Here is an 11495-nt window from a genome sequence, read left to right on the forward strand (position 1 = left end):
CAGAAATTTAGGATGCAGTTTGCAGCCTTGACCTTCAGGCTCCAACTGTGTTTAGATCATTAAGATTCCATAAATACTGTAATTTACAGCCTTCTGAAGGAAGAATTTGTGTGCACAGTAAAGGACGTATTCTTCATGAAAAAATGATTGCTTCCTGTGTACCCATTTGGACTCATATTCTCAACCTCAATCAAAGCTCTTGACAAATTTGCTGAAGTTTTAGGCATCATTTTTAGCCTTGTGTTTGTCCTAATTCACAGCTCTCTGGATCTATACTATGTTTTCTGTCCTAGAAATGGAATTAAAAAGAAAGGTGTTTTTTTTCTTTATTGCAGGAGTGTTGCAACTTTCCTGTGCTTCTCCACTACAGAGAAACTGATACATCTTTTATGCACCTTTTTTTTTTTCATAGTTTGCACACACATTCCAATAGCTGTGGTCTTTTACTGTATATAGGTACTTAAAAAAAAAAAACAAACTCATTTCAGTCAATGTCATAGGGCAATATTTAGGCATAATTGATGCATTTTGCATCTATAATGAGAAGTAATATAATCAGACTTAGTAGAAGAATTCAAATTACTATTTTTTTTAATAATTTGATTAGGATATTTGACTGAATTTAAGTAATCATGATTGACATTGGCAGGTTGTTCAATACAGTAAATGCTGTAGTTTTGATGCTCTTTCCTCTTACCTGAACCTCCTGACATTGAACTGCAAATTTGACAACAGCACGTTCCCCATGATCTCTATTTCCAGCTGAGCTGGAAATACACAAGTACAGCTTTAATCAGGGTATTTTAGTCTTATCCAGAAATTTAGGCAGAATGAAAAATAATAGGTTGAGGAATATCCTGCTTTGCAAAAGTTACCCTGGGACTTGATTTGGGGTTAGGAGAAAATTGCTGAGTTTTATTGTACCTCAAATATTTCTTTTGATTCCCAGTGGTAACCCTGGGTAAATTTTCTATTTCCCGAATAAATTTCTAGAAATGAAGTAGGATTGCTGTTGGTATCTTTAATTTATTTTTATTTCTTTCTCATAACATAATCATTATACTGATGATTATTTGGATTTTCAATTTGCCATTATTTTAATGGAATAATCAGTAGACATCTGTCTGTTTCTTACCTTTAGCCATTTCTTGCTCCACTCTTTCAATGTATACTTGTATGGAACATTTCTGTGTGTTTTCTGATGATCATATTTTGCTTTTCCCTCTTCAGAAATACTGAGTTCAAATCTTGTGTTTGTCTACAAGAGGGTTCTCCCAGTTTGTTGTATATGTACTTCTTATATTTGCTGATTCCCACAGCTTCTGCCCCCTGTCAGCCTGAGGTATCTGTCAGGTCTGTGTGTGCACTCCTTGGGTGCTCACAGAGAGCCTCTCTCTGTTTTGAAGGACAGAGCTCTTAGTGCACAATAATATTGAAAAAAAAAGAGTTAATAAAGCAAACTTCATGGAGTATCAGGCATGGCACACTCGGTGCAGGGAGATCTCCAGTCTCAGTGAAAGTGTCACATTTCTTCAGCTCCAGGTCTAATTTTCAGGTATGGTGTTGGTACCAGGTGAATCCAGTAGTAACTCTGCAGGATTTCCTAGAATCCCCTGGGATGCTCCCCCAAAATATTTAAACCTAAGAGTGTCATTAAAATCACAGCTTGTGTCTTCAGTATTTAAAATTATATCCAAAAAGGGGTGTACAAGGGCTCAGGCTGTCATTTCTGCTCCAGTTAGGTCCATTTTATTCTTAATGGATCCTTGCCTAAGGATCAGTTATGTCCTGACTGACAGTTCTTTTAACAGTTTTATAAAAAAGTCAAAGTCAACATGGGTAAAATTTTTCTTCAAAAAGTTTTATCTTAGCATGCCAAGTTTATCCTGTCCATTAAGGCTCTATGTATCTGCCACCGTTATTTATGGAAATTTACAGGGGTGGTTGTGCTTTGTCTAATAGATGTAATTGAGTGAATTGAGTAATAAGTAGGTGAAAAGCAAGGATTTTGAAAGCAATCTGTGTCTTCTGCAAAGACCTCCAGCAGCTTTTATTGCTCATTTGTATCAGTTAAACTTCTTCCTTTTGCTTCTTTTCATCACAAATACCCAAGTGTGACATTAACACTTCATTGGGCTAAAGAATTACAGCAAATGGGTGCATTTTAATGCACTGAACAAAATACTGGCAGTAAGTAAAGATAGATTGTGGAGCCTGAATTTGACATAAGGAAATGAAAGAACAGTCAAAAGGTGTTATCAGTGCCACTCAAAAAAGGCAACTTGCATTGCTGCTGAACTTGTGCCATTCAAGTGTGTGCTGTTCACCAGAACAAATATTTTCCTTTCAGACTGAGATTTGTTATGTACATTCCTGACATGTGTATATTCCACAGGATTTATTTCTGCTTTGCTGGTAAACTGCAGCAGATTCTCAGGTTTCAAAATACACATGCCCTAAGAGTCTAGTTTCCAGAGATCTGTTTAGTAGGAAAATTAAAGAGCTTATTATATCTTCACATGTAAACAATCTGCTCATTGGATTTACAGAGGATGAGCATTAAAGATGCAAATATCCTGCTAGTCTTAAAGAGTAACATGGGTAAACACGGAGTGCAATGTCACCTGCAAAATAAAACCCCAGCCCAGAGTTTCTACCCATGACAGTAGTTCTGTCTCATTGTATAAACTCTGGAGATTTGTTTTTTCTTTTTGAATTCTTCATTTATGACTTCAAGTAGAAAACGTTCCTGTCTCCTTTGTAGTAATATTTGAGATGGTTTTTGACTGACCCGAACCAAATGCATGGAGTATTTTTATTGTTCTGCTTTGTATTATGTGGAACAGGGAATGATTTGATACGGTGTCAATGATCCTTAGTGTGGGAAATACTGAAATAATTCATGTTTCGCTGGCAGCAGTAGATAATGTTCTGTCTCTATTATCTGCCATGTGCAATTTGTAAATACAATGCTAGAATTATGTTGGGGGAGAAGGAAAGGATTGTGTGCTGGTTGTAGAATAGCATACCTCAGATTTTGCCATTCAGTCAGAATAAATGAATTTCTGTCTTCTAACACAGCAATGATTTCCTACCTGACCTTTGACCCCCATATTTTGCATCTTTCAAAATTTGCAATTCCTTTTCTTCTATGATTTTTTCATGGCTTATAAATGGAGTTATAATAGTGGCATTACTTGTTTCCTAATCCTTCTCTGGTGTTTCTTACTTCTGCAGTTGTTGTTCAGCTCCCTTCTCTCTGATAAGCATTAGTCCAAATGTATTTTTTTACACCCAAAATGCCTTCCCATTTTCTTGTTCCTTATTCCTTTGAACTTTACAGTGTTTGAGCAGTGTGATTGTGGTTTCTGCAGTTGTAAGTTTGGAGCAGCACATTTATCCTAGCACACACCAGTAGCATTTACTAGGCTGATCATGCTCTTACAAATTCCTGCTATGGTTATTATTTTTCTCATGACTGATAATGATGCTGAATTATGCCCTTTCTTAATACTGAGGAGGTGCAATAAAGTGAGTGATAGTCATACTCAAAACACCTGATCCATCTGAGTGGCAATTGAGATGTTTCTTCCTTTGGAATCACCGATACATGTAACGGCCACGAATTAATGACTGTATTTGTTGTCTTGTAAATTTTTACTATTTAAAGAGCATTTGCTGCATAAATACTACTGAATTAGCCATCTGCAGAGCTGTAATTATGGCAGACTTTAAAGCTTATTTAAACAGGGAACATGAAAATCTTTTCATTACACCTGCAAAAGCAGAAAACCTCTGTAATCAGGGATTATGTCATGGCTTGAAAACAGATTTCTCACTCTTCTGATATGAAGGGAAACCTGGTTTTACATGTATTAATTTATCTTTCCTCTATGTACTTCTCATGAATTTTCTTCCATCTTTTTTAGTTAGGTTGATTTGTATACTTGCAGAGTTCTCTCTGTACAATACATCAGACCCATTACGTTTGTGATCCAGTAAATATTGTATTGTAATTTAACCCAGCATTAGTTGTCCTGAAGACAAGACTGTGTCCAGGAAATAATATTCCTCATGCTTCCCATCAATGTGCATAGCCTTGGCCTTGCCAAAAAAAAAAAAAAAGTGTTTTTTTGGTTTTTTTTTTTTGTTTTTTTTTTTTTTAAATGCCATTTATTTTAATATGTGTCCTTACTGGATGTTTTGTCCCATTTCACGGCAGTTGTTGTGCTGACTGTAAAAGCCCTGTCACAGCTGTTCTGTGAGCTCAGAGCTCTCATGCCAACCTCCAGCAAGTCTTGTGGTTAGCATGCAACTCCACTCCATGTCCCTTGCTGGCAGATCTTGCTTGGTCTGCATTTATGGTGCTAAATAGGGCAAGAATATTTAGTTCCAGAAAAAAAAAATCTGCTGTGATCTCAGGAAGCCATACAAAGTATTAGTTTCTGAATAATTTATTAAATCCAACAGAAACTTAATATTTTATACATTATTTTATATTTATTATAAACTGCAGGACTGGTAACATTTTTTAGATCCAAGAAATATATGAATCCACATTTTTGATCATGACAGATCAGACCCACTCATGTATGGTTGAAATATTAGTGAAGAACACTTCTTGAATATAGAACAAAAATAAATGGAATTCATTGGGAAAATAGTTAATATGCAATATTCCCCGACTAACATATTACCCAGGCAATAGAGGTTAGAAATGTGTTGATGAGATCATTAACAGGAAAATTACCTTAATTGGGACTTAAAAGAAGTGTTAATTTTGTGTGTGTACCTGCCACTGAAGGTAATAATGATATAACTTTAGGCATTTCTTTAAAGATGTATTATGGCATAATCTTTTATCCCTCGTTAATTCCTATGATAATGACCTGTGGTAATGGTCTCATGTCACGTGGCTCAGAGATATTTAGGGTGATAAACCCAGTCAGGATCAAAGCTGGAGATCAAGGTCAAGCCAGCTCCTGCATAAAGCACTGGACACTGCCTGCTGCTTTGTTTGGGAATGGGATTCCTCCTCAGGAAGAGGATGTTTTATATGATTTCTAAATAAAAAGCCCTATGAAGTCATCAGAACATCAGCTGCGAGCCATTTGGAAATAATTTTATTAATTCACTTCCCTCAAGTTCTTCAAAATAGTAGCACATCTGCTTTGAATTTGAGTGTTTCAAACTGAGACATCCTTAAAAGACAGATAGTTTCCTCCAAATCATTCACACAAGCATATGTTTCTTTCACTTGAAAAGCAAGTGTAGCATAAATCATTCAAAGAACAACATGCTTACATTTGTTACCAACAGCTACATTATTTCAAATTTAACAAAGAATATTTCATACCAGTTGCTGCCAACAAATAACATTTTAAAATACAGTTATATCAATTTTGTTCAATGCATCATCAGTCTTTTAAGTATAAATGTAAGTCCTTGTTCTGAGGAACTAAAGAAAAAGTGCTGGTGGATTTTCAAGGAATTTTTACATCTCCATGGGGCATACATCATCCTATCATCAGCTGCATACAGGGTTTGGAAGCTCTGTGGCAAAGACTGTGATCGTGGGTTCTGTGGCTTCTTCGGGAATTTCTGCATAAGGTTGCTTAATTAATTTCAGTGAAACCCTAGAGAAAATTATGTCTAATTAGAGGACTACTCTCTAGTAGTGATAAATGGTGACTTGCAACTTCTAAAGAACAAATGCATCCTATTTTTATTTTTTTATTTCACTTCTGTGAAGTCATTCTGTACTGTTGAAGCTCTAGATTGAATTCTCCTTACCTACTGATCTTGTTTACTCTAAAGCAAGAACGAAATAATCTCCTCAACCCAGCAAATTTTCACCAAGAGAAAAAATGTGAGTGCATGGTGATGTTGATGTTAAGCACTGGCAGATAGATTCTTTATTGCAGGCTGATTTTACTCAAACTCAGTCTTTAAGCTACTCAGGCTTCTTAGCTCCATTATTCTTGTTTGAGCTGTTCCAGAACATCAGTCCTCTTATGATCTGCTACTTGCCTCAAGTTGCCAGCTTTCATTTATTCATGGTTATTTTAAATTATAGTAGACACTGTTTGTATCAAAAGTCACAAAAATTATGAAGTGATGTAATTACTGTTTATTTAACAGAAGTGTAAAAGTTTGCCTACAGGTTGTCAAAGACTCAGTATTTCCTTTTTTTCTCAGCCACTGCTGAACACTGTCCTATTATCACAAAATCAAGCTTAGCATTGTTAGCTTTACTTTATGTCCATCTTTTCTGTTGGCAGAAAACATTTAACTATCAAAAGAATAGTTTTCTTACATGTTTCAGAACAGAAATAAAAGTGGATGTTTTCTGTGAATGTTGAGTTTTGGTCATTAAAAAGTCCTCAAGCAACTTTTCTTGGCTTAAATTCTTTAATAGCCCTTTTGCTTTCTCTTTGGGATTCTGAATGCTCCTACTGTGCTTGGGAATCTGGTATTGGTGCACTCAAGGCCCTCACAAAGATTTAAAGTTGTCAAGGTGCATTGAGCTGAAACTTAGGCTAGAGTTAGGGTTAGGTTAGGCTTTAGTGATCCTCCAGTGAGAGATGAGTGTGTTTCAGGACAGTGCATCCCTTACCTTTAAAAAGTATTGTAATCAAAGAGAACTGTAGGGAAATAAAAGATAATATATCTTGTAAGCCACTACTCTTCCAGTTTGGCTTCTCTTTTTTCCCTTTGTTTATTTGGCAGGCAGTCAAGCCAAGCGTTGAGACACTTCACAGGGCTGCCAAAATCAGGATTAATTTTTTAAAGAAACCCTATTTAAAACTGACCTTTCAGAAATATACTCAAACCTGGAATAACTACCTCCTTGTGATCCCATGTCCCAACAGGATTCTGTTCATGCCCACTAACCACAACCTCCATTTGCCATAATTGACTCAATTAGAGGTGTCCTAATACCTATCTTTTATGCAAGATAAATTTGTATCTAGCAGGGAGAGAGTGTGTCTGGTTTACCACTCTCTCATAGCGATGCCTTTGAAATGCCTTTCAGTTGGTTAGACTTTATTTGGGTTTGATATCTCGATTACTGCAGCTTATCAAGTGCTGATAACATGCAGATACATCCCCTTCAGGCAGACACTCACCTCTGAGTGTTCATGATTTTAAATACATCCCTTTCTGGAATATATATTTGTAGAACCATTTGCAGCCTGTAAATGAGGGCACTAAGGGAAGGCAGCTGATGGCTCTTTGAAAAAGGAGAGGATGTGAAGGAAACAAAAGTTAGGAACAACTAATTACAAAAAGAGGATCCTTAAAAATTACATGCTGTGTTTGTGGGGACTTAGGGCAGAGAAGGAGAGGTGACATTTTCAGCAGTTACCCTGTGCCACATCCCCATCTTCCCTGGCCATGTGTGTTGTTCCATCCCATGGCCCCAGCGACCTCCAGCATTCAGTCCAGCATGGAATGAGCATTGTGGAAAAAAAAAAAAAGGGTTCCTCTGGATCAGCTCTAATTACATGCACCTCACCAGGGCATGTATTTCTTCCTGATAAAAGCTAATCTTACATGGCCAGCAGCTGTAATTTTATAATTATAAACCTTGTGCCACAATGCTGCTGTGAAATAAAATAGGTAAGATAACAAAACTGCACGTGGGTATCAAAAAGATTTAAAAAATAAAAAGAGAGGAAAGGAGAACAGCCATTGGAGATCAAAAGATAAGGATCCCAGAGGAAGAAAGGAAACTTTCTGAATGTTCACTGCAAAATTTTCTGAGGTGCAAACTTGTGTAAATATACTAGTATAAATCTTCTTGTGCTGTTTCCTGAGAATATTTTGTGATATGTTTGTGTTCTACAATGAATAACCACTGTATGGCACTGGAAGTCCCAACATGTAAATATTGTTATTAGAGTGCATTTACTTATTTACCAAAGTAATCATATTTTATGTCTTACAAACATGAATGAAAAAAGACTCCTAAATGTAAGAAAAGTGCCTTCAAAATTGAACAGTATCAGGAGAAGGGAAAATTCAGAGAATCTTTGTTCTGGTGTGCTTTTTTTTTTTTCCTTGGAGAGTACAAGAAAAAACAAATCAGGGAATTACAAAATTGAGTTTGTGAGGAAGCTGAAGTCATAACACACTGTGCTATAACTGGAACAGACAGAGGCTGTCCACAGCATTTATCTCTAAACAATTTTACTGTGATTCTGCAGAGAAAACCTGCGCTCATTTCATGTGGGACACTAGACTTGCCATCATGTCCTAATGATTTAATAATTACTTTTCAAAATCTCAAACATGTGCTGTTAGAAAGGAGTCTGTTTGTAAGTGCCTGAATAATTCATCTTGTGTTGTACATTACCTACAGACAAAATTTTCTTGCAAGCTAAAAAATCGTTTTTCATGACAAGAATAATGTGCTAATCTAGTTTCATCTTGTACTGTCCAGTTGCTCTAATATTGAAGTTGTGTTAAAGTCAATATATTTCTAGTGTGATCTGTCATTCAAGAATTTGTCAAATTCCTTCTGGTCTGGTGGGTGTGACAATACCTCCTTATTTGTGGTTGCGTAGAACAGCATTTAGTGGCATTATTTTGATCAGGAATGCTTGTGTTCCAAGCCCTGCCAAGGACTTATAAAAGTTGTAATAGAGGCTCTCTTTATAGTTTCTTTACTTTGTTAAGGCTGTTTTGTTTGTAGCCCTTTTATCTCTCTCAGTGGTACTGCCTGAAGTTATTAATTGAGTTTCCTATCCCAGTGTCCCACTTTTCAGGTCACTGGGATGTGTCATAGAAACAAGCCCATTAGGATGAATGATGTGTGTTGTAATTTCATCAGCATCATCAATAATGTATTGCAGTTTTCTGTTTAGGAGTGTCTTTTTGTCTTGTGGGGGTCAGGCTGACTACGTGAATTATATTTATAAGATAAAATAGTTAAAGATGAAGGTGGATACTTAAGCAATTAGGCCAGAGGCTGGAATTGTTGTTCTAGAGGTGTAGGCTACAAAACCAATTTGTGTTCAGGAATGTTTAAGTAATTGAATTTCACAGTGTAAATTAAAGTCTCTTGCTATCATTCTGCATGTTGTGGGCACATGGTGATACCTTGTGTCAATGAAATGGCCGGGGTTTATTTTTCAGTCCGTGTGTAATCTTTAATGAAAACACTTTTCTGACTTGTAGAGGCTTGGAAGTAATAAACTGAACTGACCATTTTTTTCATTTGATGAAGCTTCAACAGAGATAAGAAGTAAACTTGTATAAATTGACTCTCATGAACATGCATAAAGAGAGAAATCATTTTGTGCAACAAAGGGGTGGCATGGCTTGCCAAGCAAAGATAAGTAATTGGAAAATACAAGATCCCAGTGAGAACTCCTAGCAGAAAAGTTGAAAATAACAGGTGCTGTATTGTTGCTTATTAGAATTTGCATGCATAAAAATATAAATGAGGTTCTGTTGTACTATGTAGTCAGCTATTCTGAAGTCATATTACTGTTTCAGAAGATATTATTTTAAAAATATGACAGTAGTCTGCTTGTCTCATTCATCAAACAACTGAGCTCTCATCAGACACTAATGAGCCCTGCATTCAGGTGGGGTGGGCTAGCAGTTCTTGTTTTTACTTGGATCACATGCCTGTGTATCTACTATGGAATCACCAATGATTCCAAAATCACAGCAGTAGATTTAAACTGTGTTAACACCCTTGCATGTCAGGGTAAACCATCTTTTTTGCTGGTGTGCCTTGTTTAGACCCCATTTGATGATGGGACATGAGGTCTTTTCCTATTCACCACAAACATTGTCTCTCTCAGCAGCCCCCAAATGTTCCAGTGTTCAGACCATCCTCTCAGAGTTGTTTCTGGCACTCTGAGTCAGTGTTGCTCTGCTGATGGTTGCTGTTTTATGATGTTTTTATAAGTTGACCTAAAGGAATAGAGGGATCCTAACAAAGATTAGGGCACCTGTGTTGTAGGCATTTGGAGTAGAATTCCAGCTCAGTCAAACTCTCTCAGCCACCAGCAAACAGATCTCTCCTGAGGGTAGAAAGAAATGTGATTATTTCTAGCACTGTCCTTGCTGTTGGAGGTGTTTGAGGGGCTGTGAGCAGCCTTCTTTCTCCCTGTGAACTCCAGGAACTATAGAGAAGAGTTCTTCAAAAGCCTGGCTCTGCTTGCACTGATCTCAGTAGGAGTCCCTGAACTGAGGGAGCAAGCTCAATCCCTGCTTTGAAAAATGCAGTATTTCCCATAGCACAGCCTATCCTTAAAAGCCAACCAAGAATTTATCTGGCTCTCAACATACACAGTTTTCATTTACTGTGTCACAGAGGCTGTTTTGGGGCAGTCCAGCTTGAGTCACCTTTGAGTATGAGCTGCACCACAGACAGGGAGCAGCAGCATCTGCTCGAGGTAAGGGGGTGATGCTGTGGCTGCTGCAGGGCAGGCTCAGGAATTGTTGCCACATCTGCCTGCTTCTGCCCTCTTGATGGGGCTTTCTGTCCCCACTGAGCTGTTCTTGCTCATACTCCTAACCTGTTTCTGTCTAAATGGTCTGTGTCAGTGATGGCCTATTGTTTAAACTGCCCTTCTGCTGCAGGGTTGGATTCAAACCCTTCCCCTTCTCTGTTTAGATCTCCAATGCACTGCTTTGCAGACCCCTTGAACTGTCTGGATGTATTGCTGCCAGGGGATGAAAAACTCATCATTCCTTCTGCACACTGCTGGGTTCGGATGTATACCCAATATTGGGGGGTAAAAACATAGGCTGAAAAATTGCCTCGTGAAGACAGGAGTTATTTGGTATCTTTGAAAAAAATGACCTCTCATTCAAAACATTTTTTAAAGCTGGAAAACATGGCAAAAGATTGTGGGTCATTTATTGGTCTACTTTGTTACCTTTCCCCCAGGCAGAGTTGCACTTAGGTGATTCATAGAATCAGGTGCACTTCTGTGCTCATCTATCTTCTGTAAATAAATTTGGCAGTTTTATTACTATTTTGGAGTTGCCATTTGGCCCATTCTGTTGTGCCATTACATTGCTAAGAAAGTGTGGGAGCTGTCCTGTTTGTCCTGTTTCTTGCTGGGCTCTCCACACAGCTTCTCCCCTGCCCTGAACACCTGTCCTGTATTTAAGGATAAGGTCCTGCACCAAATCACTGTAGCTTTCCTGTTTCAAATTTTGTTCACTTCTGTTTGCAATCAAAGGAGCTCCTGGGTGGAGGTTTATGATGTTTATGTGCTCATCTAATTAGTATAATGATTACACCTGGTTTTGGATAACATTTATAGCCTGCTTCAAAGAGTCCCATTAAAATCACTGACTAGCTTTGAATTCTGAGCCTTCCCCACCTCATACAAATAACATTTCAAGGGATCACACAATGCTCTTGATCTGGTTTTCTACAAACCACTAAAATTTTTTGCAGATATTAGTGGAAACCACAGATTTTGTTTCACAAGGGTTTAGCTGTGTGTGCTGTTTCTTTCCTC

At 37.5% G+C, this 11495-nt stretch overlaps 1 protein-coding gene across 22 annotated transcripts in view; it reads left to right on the forward strand.

Annotated features, from left to right (window-relative positions):
* Positions 1 to 11495, forward strand: part of NAALADL2 (N-acetylated alpha-linked acidic dipeptidase like 2) — a 410260-nt gene that overhangs the window by 397360 nt on the left and 1405 nt on the right. The window lies entirely within an intron of this gene.

This window comes from Passer domesticus, chromosome 11, assembly GCF_036417665.1.
Source record: "Passer domesticus isolate bPasDom1 chromosome 11, bPasDom1.hap1, whole genome shotgun sequence".
Classification (NCBI taxonomy): Eukaryota; Metazoa; Chordata; class Aves; order Passeriformes; family Passeridae; genus Passer; species Passer domesticus.